Genomic DNA, 23,586 nt, shown 5'->3' with positions numbered 1-23,586 from the left:
ACAAACATCATTTCGTCACCTATAATTGAAGGGGACAAAACGACGTCGTTTTGTCTTCCCAACTCTCTCTACCCAAATCACTCTTCTCTCTCACGCTCTTTCACTCACTCTCTCACCCAGTCTCGTCTCTCTCTCTGGTCTGAGCTCGTGAAACCCTCTCACCGATCTCTTCCTTGCCCTCTCACATGCACACGAGCACTGCCGAAAACCCTCTCTCTTCATTCGAATCACACCTCCGAAAGCTTTCTCTCTCCGTTCGAATCGCACCACCGGAAGCCCTCTTCTCCATTCGTTTTGCTTCACTGATGCGGCACCACCGGAAGCCCTCTTCTCTGTCCATTTCGCACTAGATATCTTCTTTTCTATATATATATATATATGTACACTCTTCGTGAATAAAGATTTGTGTGCAATTTCCCTCAATTTTTTTGTGATTTCCAATTGGGTAAATTGTTGAATGCGATTTGTTCCTACTCTATTTTGAGGTTGTGGTACGCTGGTCTACTCTGAATTGAGGTTGTGGTTTGATTGATTAGCTGCTGTGAGGCTTGGTGGTTATCTCTGTTGTTACTAGTGTTGCTTGGTTTTACTGTTGTGAGGCTGAATGATTGTTAATATGATGGATAGCCAAATACCTTTTTATGGTGGTTCAAATTCTGTACACGTTTATCGACATCTAGTATTTGAGAAATTTAAATCATATGTTCTTTTCCGTAACTTTGATGAACTTGCACAACTAACTAGTTATCTTGATTATTGTCCTCTCAACCATGGTTGTGGTGGTTGAGTTTGCATGCTCGTTGGGCTCTCCTGGACCATTGATTACTTGCGAAGGTATTCACTACACCCGTATACTTTGCTTTTTATCTAGGATTTTTTAATTTTTTTTTTTATCCATGTCTTAGTTTCTCTAGACTCCATTTGGTCTTCGACTTTGAGGACACCTCAGAGGGTGGCATTGGCACTCTACCCTTCTTGTTTTATTTCTAATGTTGGTTTGCGGTCACCCCCAGTTCCTCCAGAAGCACCCACACTTGCTCATTGGATCTGTCTCAGCCACAAGTGTGTTTTCAGATCATTTATTTTGCAACTTAGAAATGGTTCTTACTTGAGTGCAACATGTTGGAGTCCATGTCATAATTATAATTCATATTTGAATACATTTTCCTATGAGTGTGAGGTGAGAAACATTGCTTACAATTGACATTCTGCATGCTGGCCAAAATAGTGAAATTTACCACAAGGAAACTGATATTCAGTCCTTTAGAAAATCATGCATGGAAGTTGTTTAATGGTGATGAGAATTTTAGTTTGACTTTCGTAATTAAGGTGAGTCATTAGATCAAATCTATTTTTTGGTTATGAAGTTCCTTTCTTTGGAGTTTATTGATTAGTTTTTGGTACTTCTATGATGGATATATACATGTATACGTGAAGAGGCTGGTTTGGTTTTTTTGTGGAAGCAATGATAATTTCCTTCAAAAAAATATTCCAGTATGTTTTAATTTGAATTGGTAATCTGTGGGTAAGAAAATATGTTGTTAAGGTAACATTAAAATAATATAGGGTTGTTTAGACCATCCTTATCAAATCTCCGTAATTTTTCTCAGAAGCTTGGACAACACTGCCTTAGTACAATTGACCACCTCTAACGCAACTTATTATTTGTGAGTGAACTGGACTTACTAGCAACATATCTTCTGTTACTTAAGTTATAGAAGCACTTTGGACTTTCGATGTACATGACAAGGGTTAGTGTACATGATAGTTAAGGACAGCAGTTAACAAATTTCTTACATTCCAGGTTCATTGATTGCTTCTTTGACAGGTGCTTTTTAGGTCTGTTAATGAAGGACATGAATCGATTCTCAAGACACTTTGGCATCACTCAGTTGTTGTGATGTGTTTCTTTTTGAAGGTATTATTTCGATTTCTTAACTTCTCATTTTTATAACAAATTTATGTTCCCTGTATTTGCAGAAGTCTGAATGTTCTTCATTTATGATTTTGTAGAAATAATCCTTGCTGTGTAACATTTATTTATCTGTCAACCAGTTAAAACGTAATTCTTTCTTTACCTGCTGAATTGTGTGATTGTGAATATTGAGGATGGGAACAATGTTAACATTTACAACAATATGTTCTGTGTTATTTAGAAGCTTGCCTGTTTTTGTCACTTTGAAAACACATTATCTTAGACAATTGATACACTGCTATGCATTTGGGTTGATTACTCTAGTTTTTTCAATTCCATTTGTAGTCAACAACAAAGCTATAACATGCAAGTAGTGGCCACTAACAATTTATCTTATTGCAATTGAGTCATATTTCATTCTTCATGAAGGATTTCTACTTAGAAGAGTAAGCTCAAAGTATATGCATTTGACTTAAGATCTTGTTTGATTTGGGCAAATAAAATTAAGAGGATTAGGGTGTTTGGACCACAGGGTCACAAGTAATTTCACTATATGAGGGGAAAATTTTAGTAAAATTTTAGTAAGAACTTTCTCTTTGCTATCCTTCTACTATTTAAATTTCATAAATATCTCACATTTTGTGTGTGTGTGTGTGTGTGTGTGTGTGTGTGTGTGACATCTACATAAGTATCTTCTTTTGAATATTATAAATCTAATGTTAACTCATAATACATCTAGACTGGATTCCATGTTCCATTTGAAACTATGATTATTGTTACTTTCTTCCACCTTATCATTTTCTTTTTAAACTTGGTTTTGTACACATTTCTTTTAAATGTGCTATTGTTTGATTGATATGTGTAAAATGTTGCCTCCCCAAGGTAATTTAATCTTTGGTTATTTTTCAATTTTCTTTGAACTTGTTCCTATGTGCCTTGTAACATAGATACGGGAAGGACACATCACAACATAAACACATTGACCCAACACATTTTGAAGTAGGACACATGCATGGCGCTATATTATAAATTTATGTGTCTTGTTTATGTGCATTACAAAAGAAAAGACGAAAATAAAGTTAATTATCTGGATTTTTGAATTTGTAATTGCAAAATATGGAAGAAACTCCATCTTGTCATGTATATGAACCATATTACCATTTCTATTATTGTTAATTCTTTATTACTGTGTCCTTTTTTTATATTAGAAATTGTCTCATACTTCAGTTTTGTTGATAATGCATGTGATATCTTTCTTTAGCAATAATATTAGACACATCTGGGGTGTGTGAGTCACATTATCAAGAAATGCGGACATCACTCTTGTTAAGATATTCACTATATTGGTTATAGTGAGTTGAGTCTCAGAACTTAGGAGCATTTTCCCATGAAGTTCCAATTTTAAATTGGGGCACAAATCTAAGGAGTGTGCTAGTTTCTAGGAGTATACAAATAACGTTAAGTATGCTTGTGAATAGGCCATTCTAACCTTAAAAATGGTTAATGCAGGCATTGCTAGTTTTTACATTTGCAAATCAATCAGGACTTGATCTTCTTGAGACAACTCTGGTAGCACTTCAAGAAATTACTTTGGAGAGGATTCTTGATGACCATGGAAAAAAGACCCTCTTCTCTGAGCTCCCAAAGATTATGTAGCAGGTCAGGTTCTTCATAATCTATAAAAGATAATTAACTGCTAAAGCTTAATTTGGTTATTGGAGACTTTGAGGGAATGATATTTTGAAATCTGATAAAGATAACACATATTCTTTCTTTTCTCAATCTCCCCAAAATCCAAAAAGAGCGAACTATTGTTGTCGTTGTCATCATCATCATCATCTTTTTGAACGATGTTCAGTGTATCACTGAAGTGAAAGGGACGATGCATTGGCCAATCATGTTCAATACCTATAAATGTCTAGTACATTTTTGGACTTCCATTACTGTCATGGAAACATTGAGAAAATTGTCCCCCAAATGTTTAAGAAGCAAACATATTGTATTTTCACAGTGTGTGACGAAACGTGATTTGCCACATGTTCATTGAATATATGCTTTTCCTTATTACTAGAAACTGAAATTTTAAGAGAGGTCCACCTAAGCTTTTGTGGTAGGTTTCTTAGGAAATAGGTTACCGCAACCTTAATATTGTGAGTTAAGATAATGATCTTGTTCTGGGATTGACTAGGACTCAGACTGTCAAGTGGCCTAATATTTTGTTAATTCAACCCATATAGTGCCATTTGTAACTGTTGGCCTACCTTTACACTGATTCTTCATTTTCTTACTCTCAAAGCATTAATTCAACACTTAAGCTTGAAAAAAGGCCTTCGGGGGCCAAAATGGTGTAACAGCCACGAGAAGGTCCGGGGAGCACCTCAAACACCTCGGGAGGGACAATGTAAGTTGTGGAAACTTACAAAACTAGCACGGGACTCCCGGTTTGAAAACTAAGCCCAAAAATGCGCTTTTTCACACTTAAGCTTGAAAATAGGCCATCGGAGGCCAAAATCGTGTAACAGCCACGAGACGGCCCGGGGAACACCTCAAACACCTCGGGAGGGGATAATGTAAGTTGTGGAAACTTACAGAACTAGCACGGGACTCCCAGTTTGAAAACTAAGTCCAAAAATTCATTTTTTCACACTTAAGCTTGAAAACAGGCCATCGGAGGCCAAAACCGTGTAACAGTCACGAGGTGGCCCGAGCAACACCTCAAACACCTCAGGAGGGACCATTGTAAATTGTGGAAACTAACTGTAATACCCCTGTTCCATAGTATGCCAATTGGTCCTTAAATTGAGTATGATTACGTGTTTACTATGATTTTATGTGCCATTATGTGAATATATGTGATTTTGAAATTTTATCTGTTCACCGTAGGAATATCTGTTTGAATAATCAGCTTTGGAAATATAATTGAGGGCCTTATCGGCCACAGAACCCGAAATTGATTACGCCATTGTGATTGGCATAATTTTTAGAGCCTACGGTGAAATTTAATCGAAAAATTGATTCGGGCCAGATTAAATTGAATTATTTAATGGCATTGTGCTCAAATTGTTTAATATCTTAAATGTGGCTAGTGGGGCTTCTTGTATTTGAGCACTACACTCCTCATTCTCTCATATACCTTCATTTTTGGCTGATCAAACTCTAAGAAAGGGAGGAGGTCGGCTGTTAGAGAGAGAGAGAGGGAGAAAGTTGTGTAATTTTTGGCCCAAGGTTATGAATTTGAAGTCCAACTCAAGAACTGACCATAGATTGAGCTTCTAGGTAAGTGATTGTTTATGAATTCATGAGTTTGAACTTGTGATTTTGTGAATTAAAGGTTAATTGGTGATCAAGAACAAGAGTTGTACTCTACTTGATGAATTTGAAGTTAAAATGCACATGCATGTATAGGATCACCATGTTTTTGCATAATCAAGCATGTATTGGGATGAATATGGAAATATGAGTGTTAAATCCTACATGCAAGCATGTTTTGTTGTGTTCCATGAGAATGAACACCATTTGCATTGATGGAGTTAAGAATTGACATGCATGCACAAATTGAGAAGATATAAGCATGAATTTGTTGTGTTAATGATTGAGGTTGACACATTTTGGGACATGCATGTAGATAAATTATGAAATTGAGCTTCAATATGTTGTAATCCTATGTTTGTACCATGATAGTATATAATTTTGTGAAGTTTGGACCGAAATCATGCATTTAGAGCCTTTGAATGTTAAGATGAAGCTCAAGAACTCAATCTGGAAAACCCAGATTTTCGATGTCCGCTCAAGCAGGTGAAGTTACGCTCGAGCGTAGAAATCGAGCTCCCAGCATTTCCTGCAGACATGGTTTCCGCTCGAGCGGGAAAGTTGACGCTCGAGCGTGGGAGCTATTTTGACGGGCCTTCCGCTCGAGCGACCTATTTAACGCTCGAGCATAATTTTCAGGCAACTAGTACTTTTGCAGGCCTATAGTGTCCGCTCGAGCGGGGAAGTCTACGCTCGAGCGGGGACCCTGTTTTCTGAAATTTTGTTCATGCGTTCTGTGTTTCGTTTTCCATTCTCTTTCACTTATAAGCACTCTTAGGCATATGTTAAGCATTGTAAATGAGTTGATAAGATAAGAATAAAGCCTAAAGAGGAATATGTGAATTAAGGAACGGATTGAACTGTTAATGACCCTTTTGTGTTCATGAAACGTGTAGGGTCAAGCTCCAGGGCAAATCAACAAGCCGATCACTGTGAGTAATATCAACATTCGAAAGCTTGTCAATGTCTAATTGTTTATTCCCTTATAAACCTTATGAGTTGTTAATTGGGATTGTGGCTAAAAGCCGTTTTGATATGAATGAATAGGCGAAAAGCCGTTTTGATATGAATGAATAGGCTAAAAGCCGTTTTGATGTAAATGAATGGACCAAAGGTCGTTTTGATAAGAATGAATGGACCAAAGGTCGTTTTGATAAGAATGAATGGACCAAAGGTCGTTTTGATAAGAATGAATGGACCAAAGGTCGTTTCGATATAAATGAATGGACCAAAGGTCGTTTTAACATGAATGAGTGGGCCGAAGGCCGTTTTGACATGAAAGAGTGGGCCAAAGGCCGTTTTGACATGAATGAATGGGCCGAAGGCCGTTTCGATATAAGTGAATGGGCCGAAGGCCGTTTTGCCATGAATGGAAACCCGAATGGGCCAAAGGCCAGAATATTTAGAGTTACTTGATTTGCATTTCGTATAGTCATATATCTTTGTTAAATAGAAGTGTAAATTGGGCCCAAGGCCGTTTGGAGCATGTTGTTTTACAAATTGTTATGTAACTATCATGTTTGATATTATTCGCTGGGCTATCGCTCACGCTCATTCATGTGTTTGTAGGTGAGCCAAGGGAAGTCCAAACCCAGCCCCAGTGAAGTCTGCTAGGAAAATCCGAGTTTTGAGGAAGTCAGCCTTGTGTCTCACTCTAGAGACCTACCTTGCCTTTTTGCTACGTACTTATGTTTTGTCTTGTTGGCAAGGGCCTTGTGTATAGCTGTAAATAGTCTGTTATAGGATGGCTCGTTTTGAATGATCCTGTCTGTAATGAATTTTGTGAAACTGTTTATTTGATGTGGGTTATTAACGTATCTGAACATGGTTTGTTTGATGTGCATATAAGCACGGCTCTATGGACAAAGTTTTTAATTATTGCTTCCGTTTGGCCCCTTTACTCTGACAAGTCATCATGTTTTGTTTTGAGGCCGTAGGTGATCTCAGGATTACTGGCCGGTTATGTCCTTAACCCATAGGGGCGGGTTCGGGTCATGACAGAGTGGTATCAGAGCACGAGTTAATAACTCACACACTTGTCCAAAAAGAGCAATAAGCGTCTAGATAAGATCTAGGATGCGTTCATGTGATAAGTACGAGTTTGGAAGCATTGATTATATGTTTAAATGTTTTGTTATAAATAATTATATGGGTAAGTTGTGAACTACTTGCATTGCAAATTATCTGGAAATATGTGCTCCTTAGTGTATGCGTGCATGTGTACCTTTTGTATGAAATATAATGCAAGTTTAATCAGATGGTGAGGACCAGAGGTGATGAGTTAGAGGAATCCTCTACTGCCAGACTAGACGGAATGGAAAGACTGATCCAAGAAATGGCAGAAGCCTTGAGACAGCAACAGGAGTGGCAACAACAGTGGCAGCAACCACACCCGCCACCTCCACCTCCGGCACCACCTGTGCCAGATAATCAAAATGATGATCGAATAATCGCTCTCACCAAGGAATTCAAGAAAATGAAACCACCACAGTTGCATGGCGGACTGGATCCTTTGAAAGCTGAGGCTTGGGTTCTTGGGATCGAAAAACTATTTGAGGTGTTTCCGTGCTCGGATACACAGAAAGTGCTTCTAGCCACCTTTATGCTAGAAGATGAAGCGAGAAGATGGTGGATGTTGATGAGGGAAAACCACAGAGATGTTGATTGGGCGAAGTTCTTGGAAATCTTCTATGACAAGTACTTCCCGCAGTGTGTCCGGGATAGGAAAGTGGCAGAGTTCATGGAACTCAAACAAGACAGCATGACTGTAGCTGAGTATGAGGCCAAATTTACTGAGTTGGCCAGGTTTGCACCACACGTAATTGACACTGATTATAAGAAGGCAAGGCATTTTGAAGGTGGGCTCCGAAGCGACATCCTAGAGCGAGTGAATGTCCTGAAGTTGGAAACCTACATTGGGGTGCTTGACCGGGCCATCATATCAGAGGCTAACATAGCTAGACAAGCTAAGCCAACAACAGCATGGAAAGGCAACAAAAGACAAGGCTTCTTTTCAAAGAAGAAATTTCTGAAAAAGCAAAACACGGGCTCCTCAACTACTTCAAGTTCTTCCCGAGACACAGCTCCCATGTGCAACACTTGTGGCAAAAGGCACCGTGGAGTCTGTTATCGTGCATCGGGAGCCTGTTTTAAGTGTGGGAAACAGGGGCATATAGCCCGAGATTGTAATCAGAATAGTGGAAAGATAGCTGCTAGCTCCACTGCATCGATCCCAAAGCCGGGAAACACTTTGAGATCTGCTACTACTGGGGATACAGTGCGACAAGGGAGAGTTTTTTCACTCGTTCCGGGCGATACGCGGAACGCCAATGCCGTTGTCTCGGGTACTATCTCAATATGTAATCAGGATGCTTTTGTGTTAATTGATTCTGGATCGACACACTCATTTGTGACATATGCATTTGCATCTAGACTGAAAAGACCCCTAGAACTGTTGCCATATTTGTTATGTGTGTCTGCTCCGTCGGGGGAATCTGTGTTATGTGACTATATATATCGGTTTTGTGACATGCATATTGAGGATGCTACCCTATATGTAGATTTGTTGCCCTTAAACTTTAGACACTTCGATGTAATTTTGGGCATGGATTGGTTGACCAAATATTGTGCCACTATAGATTGTGTGACAAAGAGGGTTGTGTTTAAACCCCCAGAACAAAAAGAGATTGTGTTTGTGGGAAATGAGGTAGTGCCTCCACCATATTTGATATCTGCAATGAAAGCATGTAAATTGATCAGGAAAGGGTGTCAGGGTTATTTGTGTTATGTATTGACTGGACAATCCGTGAATATTGAATTGAATGATATTCCCATTGTTAGAGAGTTCCCAGATGTGTTTCCAAATGAATTACCAGGGGAATTGGTAGATAGGGAGATAGAGTTTACTATTGAAACCGTGCCGGGCACCCAGCCTATTTCTAAAACTCCCTACAGAATGGCTACCGCCGAAATGAAAGAATTGAAGGAACAGTTGCAAGACCTTCTTGATAAAGGGTTTATCCGGCCTAGCACTTCGCCTTGGGGTGCACCAGTGTTATTTGTAAAGAAGAAGGATGGTACTTTGCGCCTGTGTATTGATTACCGGGAACTGAACAAGGTAACGATAAAGAACAAATATCCTTTACCCCGTATTGATGACTTATTTGACCAGTTGCAGGGATCACAGGTGTTTTCTAAGATCGATTTGAGATCCGGGTATCATCAGCTGAAGGTTAAAGTAGAGGATGTTGAGAAAACTGCATTCAGAACGAGGTATGGTCATTTTGAGTTTCTTGTTATGCCATTTGGAGTGACTAATGCTCCGGCAGCATTTATGGACTTAATGAATAGAATTTTTAAAACCTACCTTGATAAGTTTGTTGTTGTCTTCATCGATGATATTTTGATATACTCTAAAGATAGACTTGAACACGAACATCATTTGAGGACTGTTTTACAAATACTTCGGGAAAGGAAACTATTTGCTAAGCTAAAGAAATGTGAGTTTTGGTTGGATGAGGTTATTTTCTTAGGGCACGTGATCAACAAGGAAGGAATCTCAGTGGACCCGCAGAAAATAGAAGCAATTGTGAATTGGCCGACACCAATTAATGTGACAGAAGTTCGCAGTTTCATGGGCTTAGCTGGGTACTACAGAAGGTTTGTAAAAGACTTTTCGAAATTAGCTGTGCCTCTTACCCAATTGACACATAAGGGACAACCATTTGAGTGGAATAGTGAAAGAGAATCAGCCTTTCATGAATTAAAGACAAGATTGACCACTGCACCAATTTTGACACTACCTTCAGGTACGGAAAATTTTGTGATTTTCAGTGATGCATCTTATAAGGGTTTGGGTTGTGTGTTAATGCAGAACGGAAAGGTTATTGCTTACACCTCCCGACAGTTGAGGCCACATGAGAAGAATTATCCAACACATGACCTGGAACTGGCCGCAGTTGTTTTTGCTTTGAAAATCTGGCGGCATTATTTGTATGGGGGCAAAGTGTGAAGTCTACACAGATCATAAAAGCCTAAAATACTTCTTCACGCAGAAAGAGTTGAATATGCGTCAGAGAAGATGGCTAGAATTGATAAAAGATTACGACCTAGAAATTCAGTATCACCCCGGGAAAGCTAATACAGTGGCTGATGCCTTGAGCAGAAAATCAACAGGGAGTATGGCTTGTTTTCTTACTGAACAAAGGGAGATTTTGCATGACTTTGAAAAGTCTGAAATTGAAGTGGTGGTATGTGAACAGGGCGGATTGATAGCCACTATTACAGCCGAACCGGCAATTGTTGATGAGATCAAGCAGAAACAGAAAGAAGATGAGTCCCTCAGAAAGGTAATTGATGAATTTGAAGTAAGCCCAAAAGCAGAGTACAGTGTCGAGAATGGAATGTTGAAATTTCGAAACCGAATATGTGTCCTAGATGTTCCGGAGCTGAGGAAGAGGGTTTTAGATGAAGCCCACAGATTTGTATTTGCTATGCATCCGGGTAATAATAAAATGTATCGGGATTTGAAACAAACCTATTGGTGGCCCAAAATGAAGAAAGAGATTGCAGAATATGTGTCCAAGTGCCTCCAGTGTCAGCAAGTTAAGGCTGAACATCAGAAACCAGGCGGTCTACTTCAACCTCTCCCTATTCCTGAATGGAAGTGGGAACACGTGACTATGGATTTCGTCGTTGGCCTACCTCGGACTTCCCGAGGTATGGACTCTGTTTGGGTTGTAGTCGACAGACTGACCAAATCTGCACATTTTCTGCCTGTCAAAACTGCATTTACTGCCTATAGATTGGCTACTATTTATGTTGATGAAATTGTCCGGTTACACGGAGTTCCGGTGTCCATTGTGTCAGATAGGGATCCGAAATTTGTATCTAGATTGTGGAAAAGTTTGCAGGAAGCTATGGGAACAGAACTAAGGTTCAGTACTGCATTCCACCCACAGACAGATGGCCAGTCGGAACGAACGATACGAACTTTGGAAGATATGCTTCGCATGTGTGCTTTGGATTTTCAGGGGAGTTGGGAAGACTATTTGCCACGTGCAAAGTTTGCTTATAATAACAGCTTCCACTCCAGCATCGGTATGGCACCATACGAGGCTTTGTATGGTAGGAGGTGTAGATCACCTATTTGTTGGATAGAGGTCGGAGACAGAACTTTGCTTGGGCCTGAAATTGTACAAGACACCTCTGAAAAGATCAAAACTATTCGGCAAAGGCTCAAAACAGCTCAAGACCGATAGAAAAATTTTGCAGACGTTCGGAGAAGACCTCTTGAGTATGAGGTCGGCGACCACGTGTTCATCCGTGTCTCTCCAATGAAAGGCCAAGTCAGGTTTGGGAAGAAGGGCAAGTTGTCGCCCCGTTACATTGGGCCGTTCCAGATTTTGGAAAGGCTTGGTCCAGTTGCCTACAGGGTTGCTTTGCCACCGGGATTTCAGCAAATCCACAATGTGTTTCATGTGTCAATGTTGAGGGGTTACCTCCGAGACCCGTTGCATGTGATTGATTATCACCGGGTTGTTATTGATAAAAATATGGAATATGCTGAATGGCCGGAAAGAGTTGTTGACCGACAAGTGAAAGAATTGAGAAACAAATCCATTCCAATGGTGAAAGTGGAATGGAAGGAACACTATGGGACAGATGCTACAGGGGAAAAAGAGGAGGAAATGCGTCTACGCTATCCCCACTTGTTTCCCGACGAAGGTAAATTAAGTTTGGAGGACCAAACTTCCTAAAAGGGGGAAGACTGTAATACCCCTGTTCCGTAGTATGCCAATTGGTCCTTAAATTGAGTATGATTACGTGTTTACTATGATTTTATGTGCCATTATGTGAATATATGTGATTTTGAAATTTTATCTGTTCACCGTAGGAATATCTGTTTGAATAATCATCTTTGGAAATATAATTGAGGGCCTTATCGGCCACAGAACCCGAAATTGATTACGCCATTGTGATTGGAATAATTTTTAGAGCCTACGGTGAAATTTAATCGAAAAATTGATTCGGGCCAGATTAAATTGAATTATTTAATGGCATTGTGCTCAAATTGTTTAATATCTTAAATGTGGCTAGTGGGGCTTCTTGTATTTGAGCACTACACTCCTCATTCTCTCATATACCTTCATTTTTGGCTGATCAAACTCTAAGAAAGGGAGGAGGTCGGCTGTTGGAGAGAGAGAGAGGGAGAAAGTTGTGTAATTTTTGGCCCAAGGTTATGAATTTGAAGTCCAACTCAAGAACTGACCATAGATTGAGCTTCTAGGTAAGTGATTGTTTATGAATTCATGAGTTTGAACTTGTGATTTTGTGAATTAAAGGTTAATTGGTGATCAAGAACAAGAGTTGTACTCTACTTGATGAATTTGAAGTTAAAATGCACATGCATGTATAGGATCACCATGTTTTTGCATAATCAAGCATGTATTGGGATGAATATGGAAATATGAGTGTTAAATCCTACATGCAAGCATGTTTTGTTGTGTTCCATGAGAATGAACACCATTTGCATTGATGGAGTTAAGAATTGACATGCATGCACAAATTGAGAAGATATAAGCATGAATTTGTTGTGTTAATGATTGAGGTTGACACATTTTGGGACATGCATGTAGATAAATTATGAAATTGAGCTTCAATATGTTGTAATCCTATGTTTGTACCATGATAGTATATAATTTTGTGAAGTTTGGACCGAAATCATGCATTTAGAGCCTTTGAATGTTAAGATGAAGCTCAAGAACTCAATCTGGAAAACCCAGATTTTCGATGTCCGCTCGAGCGGGTGAAGTTACGCTCGAGCGTAGAAATCGAGCTCCCAGCATTTCCTGCAGACATGGTTTCCGCTCGAGCGGGAAAGTTGACGCTCGAGCGTGGGAGCTATTTTGACGGGCCTTCCGCTCGAGCGACCTATTTAACGCTCGAGCGTAATTTTCAGGCAACCAGTACTTTTGCAGGCCTATAGTGTCCGCTCGAGCGGGGAAGTCTACGCTCGAGCGGGGACCCTGTTTTCTGAAATTTCGTTCATACGTTCTGTGTTTCGTTTTCCATTCTCTTTCACTTATAAGCACTCTTAGGCATATGTTAAGCATTGTAAATGAGTTGATAAGATAAGAATAAAGCCTAAAGAGGAATATGTGAATTAAGGAACGGATTGAACTGTTAATGACCCTTTTGTGTTCATGAAACGTGTAGGGTCAAGCTCCAGGGCAAATCAACAAGCCGATCACTGTGAGTAATATCAACATTCGAAAGCTTGTCAATGTCTAATTGTTTATTCCCTTATAAACCTTATGAGTTGTTAATTGGGATTGTGGCTAAAAGCCGTTTTGATATGAATGAATAGGCGAAAAGTCGTTTTGATATGAATGAATAGTTTAAAAGCCGTTTTGATGTAAATGAATGGACCAAAGGTCGTTTTGATAAGAATGAATGGACCAAAGGTCGTTTTGATAAGAATGAATGGACCAAAGGTCGTTTTGATAAGAATGAATGGACCAAAGGTCGTTTCGATATAAATGAATGGACCAAAGGTCGTTTTAACATGAATGAGTGGGCCGAAGGCCGTTTTGACATGAAAGAGTGGGCGAAAGGCCGTTTTGACATTAATGAATGGGCCGAAGGCCGTTTCGATATAAGTGAATGGGCCGAAGGCCGTTTTGCCATGAATGGAAACCCGAATGGGCCAAAGGCCAGAATGTTTAGAGTTACTTGATTTGCATTTCGTATAGTCATATATCTTTGTTAAATAGAAGTATAAATTGGGCCCAAGGCCGTTTGGAGCATGTTGTTTTACAAATTGTTATGTAACTATCATGTTTGATATTATTCGCTGGGCTATCGCTCACGCTCATTCATGTGTTTGTAGGTGAGCCAAGGGAAGTCCAAACCCAGCCCCAGTGAAGTCTGCTAGGAAAATCTGAGTTTTGAGGAAGTCAGCCTTGTGTCTCACTCTTGAGACCTACCTTGCCTTTTTGCTACGTACTTATGTTTTGTCTTGTTGGCAAGGGCCTTGTGTATAGCTGTAAATAGTCTGTTATAGGATGGCTCGTTTTGAATGATCCTGTCTGTAATGAATTTTGTGAAACTGTTTATTTGATGTGGGTTATTAACGTATCTGAACATGGTTTGTTTGATGTGCATATAAGCACGGCTCTATGGACAAAGTTTTTAATTATTGCTTCCGTTTGGCCCCTTTACTCTGACAAGTCATCATGTTTTGTTTTGAGGCCGTAGGTGATCTCAGGATTACTGGCCGGTTATGTCCTTAACCCATATGGGCGGGTTCGGGTCATGACAGAGTGGTATCAGAGCACGAGTTAATAACTCACAAACTTGTCCAAAAAGAGCAATAAGCGTCTAGATAAGATCTAGGATGCGTTCATGTGATAAGTACGAGTTTGGAAGCATTGATTATATGTTTAAATGTTTTGTTATAAATAATTATATGTGTAAGTTGTGAACTACTTGCATTGCAAATTATCTGGAAATATGTGCCCCTTAGTGTATGCGTGCTTGTGTACCTTTTGTATGAAATATAATGCAAGTTTAATCAGATGGTGAGGACCAGAGGTGATGAGTTAGAGGAATCCTCTACTGCCAGACTAGACAGAATGGAAAGACTAATCCAAGAAATGGCAGAAGCCTTGAGACAGCAACAGGAGTGGCAACAACAGTGGCAGCAACCACACCCGCCACCTCCACCTCCGGCACCACCTGTGCCAGATAATCAAAATGATGATCGAATAATCGCTGTCACCAAGGAATTCAAGAAAATGAAACCACCACAGTTGCATGGCGGACTGGATCCTTTGAAAGCTGAGGCTTGGGTTCTTGGGATCGAAAAACTATTTGAGGTGTTTCCGTGCTCGGATACACAGAAAGTGCTTCTAGCCACCTTTATGCTAGAAGATGAAGCGAGAAGATGGTGGATGTTGATGAGGGAAAACCACAGAGATGTTGATTGGGCGAAGTTCTTGGAAATCTTCTATGACAAGTACTTCCCGCAGTGTGTCCGGGATAGGAAAGTGGCAAAGTTCATGGAACTCAAACAAGACAGCATGACTGTAGCTGAGTATGAGGCCAAATTTACTGAGTTGGCCAGGTTTGCACCACACGTAATTGACACTGATTATAAGAAGGCAAGGCATTTTGAAGGTGGGCTCCGAAGCGACATCCTAGAGCGAGTGAATGTCCTGAAGTTGGAAACCTACATTGGGGTGCTTGACCGGGCCATCATATCAGAGGCTAACATAGCTAGACAAGCTAAGCCAACAACAACATGGAAAGGCAACAAAAGACAAGGCTTCTTTTCAAAGAAGAAATTTCTGAAAAAGCAAAACACGGGCTCCTCAACTACTTCAAGTTCTTCCCGAGACACAGCTCCCATGTGCAACACTTGTGGCAAAAGGCACCGTGGAGTCTGTTACCGTGCATCGGGAGCCTGTTTTAAGTGTGGGAAATAGGGGCATATAGCCCGAGATTGTAATCAGAATAGTGGAAAGATAGCTGCTAGCTCCACTGCATCGATCCCAAAGCCGGGAAACACTTTGAGATCTGCTACTACTGGGGATACAGTGCGACAAGGGAGAGTTTTTGCACTCGTTCCGGGCGATACGCGGAACGCCAATGCCGTTGTCTCAGGTACTATCTCAATATGTAATCAGGATGCTTTTGTGTTAATTGATTCTGGATCGACACACTCATTTGTGACATATGCATTTGCATCTAGACTGAAAAGACCCCTAGAACTGTTGCCATATTTGTTATGTGTGTCTGCTCCGTCGGGGGAATCTGTGTTATGTGACTATATATATCGGTTTTGTGACATGCATATTGAGGATGCTACCCTATATGTAGATTTGTTGCCCTTAAACTTTAGACACTTCGATGTAATTTTGGGCATGGATTGGTTGACCAAATATTGTGCCACTATAGATTGTGTGACAAAGAGGGTTGTGTTTAAACCCCCAGAACAAAAAGAGATTGTGTTTGTGGGAAATGAGGTAGTGCCTCCACCATATTTGATATCTGCAATGAAAGCATGTAAATTGATCAGGAAAGGGTGTCAGGGTTATTTGTGTTATGTATTGACTGGACAATCCGTGAATATTGAATTGAATGATATTCCCATTGTTAGAGAGTTCCCAGATGTGTTTCCAAATGAATTACCAGGGGAATTGGTAGATAGGGAGATAGAGTTTACTATTGAAACCGTGCCGGGCACCCAGCCTATTTCTAAAACTCCCTACAGAATGGCTACCGCCGAAATGAAAGAATTGAAGGAACAGTTGCAAGACCTTCTTGATAAAGGGTTTATCCGGCCTAGCACTTCGCCTTGGGGTGCACCAGTGTTATTTGTAAAGAAGAAGGATGGTACTTTGCGCCTGTGTATTGATTACCGGGAACTGAACAAGGTAACGATAAAGAACAAATATCCTTTACCCCGTATTGATGACTTATTTGACCAGTTGCAGGGATCACAGGTGTTTTCTAAGATCGATTTGAGATCCGGGTATCATCAGCTGAAGGTTAAAGTAGAGGATGTTGAGAAAACTGCATTCAGAACGAGGTATGGTCATTTTGAGTTTCTTGTTATGCCATTTGGAGTGACTAATGCTCCGACAGCATTTATGGACTTAATGAATAGAATTTTTAAAACCTACCTTGATGAGTTTGTTGTTGTCTTCATCGATGATATTTTGATATACTCTAAAGATAGACTTGAACACGAACATCATTTGAGGATTGTTTTACAAATACTTCGGGAAAGGAAACTATTTGCTAAGCTAAAGAAATGTGAGTTTTGGTTGGATGAGGTTATTTTCTTAGGGCACGTGATCAACAAGGAAGGAATCTCAGTGGACCCGCAGAAAATAGAAGCAATTGTGAATTGGCCGACACCAATTAATGTGACAGAAGTTCGCAGTTTCATGGGCTTAGCTGGGTACTACAGAAGGTTTGTAAAAGACTTTTCGAAATTAGCTGTGCCTCTTAACCAATTGACACATAAGGGACAACCATTTGAGTGGAATAGTGAAAGAGAATCAGCCTTTCATGAATTAAAGACAAGATTGACCACTGCACCAATTTTGACACTACCTTCAGGTACGGAAAATTTTGTGATTTTCAGTGATGCATCTTATAAGGGTTTGGGTTGTGTGTTAATGCAGAACGGAAAGGTTATTGCTTACGCCTCCCGACAGTTGAGGCCACATGAGAAGAATTATCCAACACATGACCTGGAACTGGCCGCAGTTGTTTTTGCTTTGAAAATCTGGCGGCATTATTTGTATGGGGCAAAGTGTGAAGTCTACACAGATCATAAAAGCCTAAAATACTTCTTCACGCAGAAAGAGTTGAATATGCGTCAGAGAAGATGGCTAGAATTGATAAAAGATTACGACCTAGAAATTCAGTATCACCCCGGGAAAGCTAATACAGTGGCTGATGCCTTGAGCAGAAAATCAACAGGGAGTATGGCTTGTTTGCTTACTGAACAAAGGGAGATTTTGCATGACTTTGAAAAGTCTGAAATTGAAGTGGTGGTATGTGAACAGGGCGGATTGATAGCCCCTATTACAGCCGAACCGGCAATTGTTGATGAGATCAAGCAGAAACAGAAAGAAGATGAGTCCCTCAGAAAGGTAATTGATGAATTTGAAGTAAGCCCAAAAGCAGAGTACAGTGTCGAGAATGGAATGTTGAAATTTCGAAACCGAATATGTGTCCCAGATGTTCCGGAGCTGAGGAAGAGGGTTTTAGATGAAGCCCACAGATCTGTATTTGCTATGCATCCGGGTAATAATAAAATGTATCGGGATTTGAAACAAACCTATTGGTGGCCCAAAATGAAGAAAGAGATTGCAGAATATGTGTCCAAGTGCCTCCAGTGTCAGCAAGTTAAGGCTGAACATCAGAAACCAGGCGGTCTACTTCTACCTCTCTCTATTCCTGAATGGAAGTGGGAACACGTGACTATGGATTTCGTCGTTGGCCTACCTCGGACTTCCCGAGGTATGGACTCTGTTTGGGTTGTAGTCGACAGACTGACCAAATCTGCACATTTTCTGCCTGTCAAAACTACATTTACTGCCTATAGATTGGCTACTATTTATGTTGATGAAATTGTCCAGCTACACGGAGTTCCGGTGTCCATTGTGTCAGATAAGGATCCGAAATTTGTATCTAGATTGTGGAAAAGTTTGCAGGAAGCTATGGGAACAGAACTAAGGTTCAGTACTGCATTCCACCCACAGACAGATGGCCAGTCGGAACGAACGATACGAACTTTGGAAGATATGCTTCGCATGTGTGCTTTGGATTTTCAGGGGAGTTGGGAAGACTATTTGCCACTTTCAGAGTTTGCTTATAATAACAGCTTCCACTCCAACATCGGTATGGCACCATACGAGGCTTTGTATGGTAGGAGGTGTAGATCACCTATTTGTTGGACAGAGGTCGGAGACAGAACTTTGCTTGGGCCTGAAATTGTACAAGACACCTCTGAAAAGATCAAAACTATTCGACAAAGGCTCAAAACAGCTCAAGACCGCCAGAAGAATTATGCAGACGTTCGGAGAAGACCTCTTGAGTATGAGGTCGGCGACCACGTGTTCATCCGTGTCTCTCAAATGAAAGGCCAAGTCAGGTTTGGGAAGAAGGGCAAGTTGTCGCCCCGTTACATTGGGCCGTTCCAGATTTTGGAAAGGCTTGGTCCAGTTGCCTACAGGGTTGCTTTGCCACCGGGATTTGAGCAAATCCACAATGTGTTTCATGTGTCAATGTTGAGGAGTTACCTCCGAGACCCGTTGCATGTGATTGATTATCACCGGGTTGCTATTGATGAAAATATGGAATATGCTGAATGGCCGGAAAGAGTTGTTGACCGACAAGTGAAAGAATTGAGAAACAAATCCATTCCAATGGTGAAAGTGGAATGGAAGGAACACTATGGGACAGATGCTACATGGGAAAAAGAGGAGGAAATGCGTCTACGCTATCCCCATTTGTTTCCCGACGAAGGTAAATTAAGTTTGGAGGACCAAACTTCCTAAAGGGGGGAAGACTGTAATACCCCTGTTCCGTAGTATGCCAATTGGTCCTTAAATTGAGTATGATTACGTGTTTACTATGATTTTATGTGCCATTATGTGAATATATGTGATTTTGAAATTTTATCTGTTCACCGTAGGAATATCTGTTTGAATAATCAGCTTTGGAAATATAATTGAGGGCCTTATCGGCCACAGAACCCGAAATTGATTACGCCATTGTGATTGGCATAATTTTTAGAGCCTACGATGAAATTTAATCGAAAAATTGATTCGGGCCAGATTAAATTGAATTATTTAATGGCATTGTGCTCAAATTGTTTAATATCTTAAATGTGGCTAGTGGGGCTTCTTGTATTTGAGCACTACACTCCTCATTCTCTCATATACCTTCATTTTTGGCTGATCAAACTCTAAGAAAGGGAGGAGGTCGGCTGTTAGAGAGAGAGAGAGGGAGAAAGTTGTGTAATTTTTGGCCCAAGGTTATGAATTTGAAGTCCAACTCAAGAACTGACCATAGATTGAGCTTCTAGGTAAGTGATTGTTTATGAATTCATGAGTTTGAACTTGTGATTTTGTGAATTAAAGGTTAATTGGTGATCAAGAACAAGAGTTGTACTCTACTTGATGAATTTGAAGTTAAAATGCACATGCATGTATAGGATCACCATGTTTTTGCATAATCAAGCATGTATTGGGATGAATATGGAAATATGAGTGTTAAATCCTACATGCAAGCATGTTTTGTTGTGTTCCATGAGAATGAACACCATTTGCATTGATGGAGTTAAGAATTGACATGCATGCACAAATTGAGAAGATATAAGCATGAATTTGTTGTGTTAATGATTGAGGTTGACACATTTTGGGACATGCATGTAGATAAATTATGAAATTGAGCTTCAATATGTTGTAATCCTATGTTTGTACCATGATAGTATATAATTTTGTGAAGTTTGGACCGAAATCATGCATTTAGAGCCTTTGAATGTTAAGATGAAGCTCAAGAACTCAATCTGGAAAACCCAGATTTTCGATGTCCGCTCGAGCGGGTGAAGTTACGCTCGAGCGTAGAAATCAAGCTCCCAGCATTTCCTGCAGACATGGTTTCCCCTCGAGCGGGAAAGTTGACGCTCGAGCGTGGGAGCTATTTTGACGGGCCTTCCGCTCGAGCGACCTATTTAACGCTCGAGCGTAATTTTCAGGCAACCAGTACTTTTGCAGGCCTATAGTGTCCGCTCGAGCGGGGAAGTCTACGCTCGAGCGGGGACCCTGTTTTCTGAAATTTCGTTCATGCGTTCTGTGTTTCGTTTTCCATTCTCTTTCACTTATAAGCACTCTTAGGCATATGTTAAGCATTGTAAATGAGTTGATAAGATAAGAATAAAGCCTAAAGAGGAATATGTGAATTAAGGAACGGATTGAACTGTTAATGACCCTTTTGTGTTCATGAAACGTGTAGGGTCAAGCTCCAGGGCAAATCAACAAGCCAATCACTGTGAGTAATATCAACATTCGAAAGCTTGTCAATGTCTAATTGTTTATTCCCTTATAAACCTTATGAGTTGTTAATTGGGATTGTGGCTAAAAGCCGTTTTGATATGAATGAATAGGCGAAAAGCCGTTTTGATATGAATGAATAGGCTAAAAGCCATTTTGATGTAAATGAATGGACCAAAGGTCGTTTTGATAAGAATATATGGACCAAATGTCGTTTTGATAAGAATGAATGGACCAAATGTCGTTTTGATAAGAATGAATGGACCAAAGGTCGTTTCGATATAAATGAATGGACCAAAGGTCATTTTAACATGAATGAGTGGGCCGAAGGCCGTTTTGACATGAAAGAGTGGGCCAAAGGCCGTTTTGACATGAATGAATGGGCCGAAGGCCGTTTCGATATAAGTGAATGGGCCGAAGGCCGTTTTGCCATGAATGGAAACCCGAATGGGCCAAAGGCCAGAATGTTTAGAGTTACTTGATTTGCATTTCGTATAGTCATATATCTTTGTTAAATAGAAGTATAAATTGGCCCAAGGCCGTTTGGAGCATGTTGTTCTACAAATTGTTATGTAATTATCATGTTTGATATTATTCGCTGGGCTATCGCTCACGCTCATTCATGTGTTTGTAGGTGAGCCAAGGGAAGTCCAAACCCAGCCCCAGTGAAGTCTGCTAGGAAAATCCGAGTTTTGAGGAAGTCAGCCTTGTGTCTCACTCTTGAGACCTACCTTGCCTTTTTGCTACGTACTTATGTTTTGTCTTGTTGGCAAGGGCCTTGTGTATAGCTGTAAATAGTCTGTTATAGGATGGCTCGTTTTGAATGATCCTGTCTGTAATGAATTTTGTGAAACTGTTTATTTGATGTGGGTTATTAACGTATTTGAACATGGTTTGTTTGATGTGCATATAAGCACGGCTCTATGGACAAAGTTTTTAATTATTGCTTCCGTTTGGCCCCTTTACTCTGACAAGTCATCATGTTTTGTTTTGAGGCCGTAGGTGATCTCAGGATTACTGGCCGGTTATGTCCTTAACCCATAGGGGCGGGTTCGGGTCATGACACTAACATAACCAGCACAGGACTCCTGGTTTGAAAACTAAGTCCAACAATGCACTTTTTCACACTTAAGCTTAAAAATAGGCTATCGGAGGCCAAAATCATGCAACAGCCACGAGAAAGACCGGGCAACACCTTAAACAACTTGGGAGGGACCAATGTAAGTCGTGCAAACTTACAAAACTAACACGGGACTTCCGGTTTTAAAACTAAGTCGAAAAAGGCTCTTTTTCACACTTAAGCTTGAAAATAGGCCATCGGGGGCCAAAATCGTGCAATAACCACGAGACGGCCTGGGGAACATCTCAAACACCTCAGGAGGGACCAACGTAAGTTGTGAAAACTTATTGAACTAGCACGGAACTCCCGGTTTGAAAACTAAGTCAAAAAATGCACTTTTCACACTTAAGCTTGAAAATAGGCCATCGGAGACCAAAATCGTGTAACAGCCACGAGACCGCCTGGGGAACACCTTAAACACCTCTGGAGAGACCAATGTAAGTTGTGGAAACTTACAGAACTAGCATGGGACTCCCGATTTGAAAACTAAGTCCAAAAATGCACTTTTTCACAGTTAAGCTTGAAAATAGGCCATCGGAGGCCAAAATCGTCTAACATTCATGAGACAGCCCGGTTAACACCTCAAAGATCTTGGGAGAGACCAATGTAAGTTATGGAAACTTACAGAACTAGCACGGGGACTCCCAGTATGAAAACTAAGTCCAAAAATACACTTTTTCACACTTAAACTTTAAAATAGGCCATCGGAGGCCAAAATCGTGTAACAGTCACGAGACGGCCCAGGCAACACCTCAAACACCTCGGGAGGGACCAATGTAAGTTGTGGAAACTTATGGAACTAGCACGGGACTCCCGGTTTGAAAACTAAGTCCAAAAATGAAATTTTCCAACACTTAAGCTTGTAAATTGGCCATCGGGGGCCAAAATCGTGTAATAGGCACATGAAGGCCCTGGGAACACCTCAAACACCTCGGGAGGGACTAATGTAAGTTGTGAAAACTTATGAAATTAGCACGGGACTCCCGATTTGAAAACTAAGTCGAAAAATGCATGTTAAATTATATATTTAATTGATAAGATAATAATTGTCTAACTTGCATTCTTTATTTTTTCTTTTTTTTTTTGTGTTTCATTTTTTTGCAGATTCGAGATTAGTTATGAACATGTTTGGTAATTTGGAGAGCAAAAGCTAGCTCATTTTGTGTTTTTGTTCATATTACCTTACATGTATTTTGGTTGCGTTGTAAATTTTATATTTTTATTGGTATTACAGGACATGTTTGGTAATTTGCACTTGATATTATATTTTTGTTGATATTAGTAGACATGTTTTTTGTGGATATTAGGAGACGTGTTTGGTAATCCGCATGCTGTTGATATTGTATTTTTGTGGATATTAGTAGACATGTTTTTTGTGGATATTAGGAGACATGCTTGGTAATCCACATGCAGTTGATATTGTATTTTTGTGAATAGTGCTGAAATTTAATTGTGATGTTTATGAAAATGAGCAGATTTTTGTATTGATTTGTAATAGATATTTTATTGAACAGGTTATTGAAATGCGCAGGGAATTTTTAGTGAAAGAAAAATTTTAATTTGAAAATAGTACCCCCATTTTAAAATTTGTTAATTATTATTAGCGACGAAATAAAAAATGTCGCTATTAGTTTTCAAAAAACATGACGAATAATTTTGTCACTAAT

General features: G+C 40.0%; 1 long non-coding RNA gene across 1 annotated transcript; it reads left to right on the top strand.

The window, feature by feature from the left end:
* Positions 1-23,340, top strand: LOC145795375 (uncharacterized). The gene is made up of 4 exons (XR_014336178.1): positions 1-834; positions 1,829-1,918; positions 3,425-3,574; positions 23,024-23,340. It is a non-coding gene; the product is annotated as an uncharacterized LOC145795375 (long non-coding RNA).
* Positions 23,341-23,586: the final 246 nt, after the last annotated feature.

Source organism: Camellia sinensis, chromosome 7 (genome assembly GCF_055761805.1).
Source record: "Camellia sinensis isolate YWXY chromosome 7, ASM5576180v1, whole genome shotgun sequence".
Classification (NCBI taxonomy): domain Eukaryota; kingdom Viridiplantae; phylum Streptophyta; class Magnoliopsida; order Ericales; family Theaceae; genus Camellia; species Camellia sinensis.
Note: the sequence above shows the minus strand (reverse complement) of the source record. Positions and strands in the feature narration are given on the sequence as shown.